The sequence below is a fragment of the Corvus brachyrhynchos genome, unplaced genomic scaffold, assembly GCF_000691975.1.
Source record: "Corvus brachyrhynchos isolate BGI_N302 unplaced genomic scaffold, ASM69197v1 scaffold62, whole genome shotgun sequence".
Lineage (NCBI taxonomy): Eukaryota > Metazoa > Chordata > Aves > Passeriformes > Corvidae > Corvus > Corvus brachyrhynchos.
Window position 1 is genome coordinate 3,023,160 of NW_008236629.1, and position 1,304 is coordinate 3,024,463.

Consider the following 1,304-nt stretch of genomic DNA (forward strand, 5'->3'; position numbering starts at 1 on the left):
TAGTGAAAGAAAATATTAGGAGCAAACTGAAATACTCTGATTACATGCAGTTTGGCTTGTCTACATGTACTAAAACTGAAAACCATTCTGTGCAATTCATTTGGTCTAATTCAAACAAAAGGTTTCCTGACTGAGCCAAACAAAACAAGCAGAGTCTGTATTTAGAAGATGAGCATTTTGCTAGCTTAGTTCATTTTGGGAAGAGGTGTGCTTCACACACCATTTACCAGATCAGCTCAACTTCCCCCTTGTTTACACTTTTTCATTCTTCCTTTAAGCTCACATGGATTGAAAAAAGATTTCTAGTATCCATCACCAATATGACAGTCTCCAGGTGCACTGAAGACAAAGTGAGTTCTCCAGCACACCTTTCCCATCCTCTTGTCAGCGTTCAGGGACTTCAGCAGAAACAGAGATCTAGTCCTGCAACACTGCTGGTACCAAGCTACTTATGAACTACTCACCTATACTAAGCTGTGACTTTAGAAACGCCTCCAAGGTGACAGATGTCAAAGACACCTGATATTCTTGCTGATTGGACAGTTGGTACAGTTAGGTCCTATTTGGAACATCATCAATGTGCAGATAATCCTTGGGTTTTCTACAGACCACATGAGCATGGCATAGCCAGCATAGTTTCTTTGAGTATCAGGGAGCTGCAATTCTTCCTTATTGGCAACTCAATTAATAAATGGTCACATTCTCCATCAGAGCCAACAACAAAATCTACTTATTGAAATGGTAAGAGTGGCTTGTCACTGAAAACACACAACACGTGGCATAAAGTAAGAGTACAGCTAAGTAATCAATCTCAAGATGTCACGGTTACACAGGTTAATGCAGATTAAGAGAACGAGCTCCCTATTTCAAAGTGTGATTTCACGTAAAGAGCAACTGCAGAGAACAACCCATGCTGTTGAACATTTTATCCAGCCCTCTCACATGTCCACAGGGTTCACTGCTGTTTTGCATAACAAATTGGCAAATGGGACTCAACATAGTACCTACGATTATATTCTTAATTAACTGAAATAACCAGGACACAGCCCTAGTCCAGGCAAGATGAACGGGAGTCATATTATCACCTTCAAAAATGCATGGGACATGCATACTGAGCAAAATAATATGTCTGTATTCAGCAAAAATAGTGGGGAAAGGGTTAGGCTTCAGTTGACTTCACTGTAATATTTTTGCGCCTCTGAAACATCTTGATGGCATAAAAAACCTGTTCATCTCAGGGCACGAAAGTGTTGAAGTTCAACTCTGTGACACTTCTAGAAAAGCTGGTAGAAAATGAGCCAGGA

General features: G+C 40.3%; 1 protein-coding gene across 1 annotated transcript in view; it reads right to left on the reverse strand.

The window, feature by feature from the left end:
• The window catches only part of KCNQ1 (potassium voltage-gated channel subfamily Q member 1), a 295,756-nt gene that overhangs the window by 257,319 nt on the left and 37,133 nt on the right, over positions 1-1,304 (reverse strand). The gene's annotated exons all lie outside the window — the stretch shown is intronic.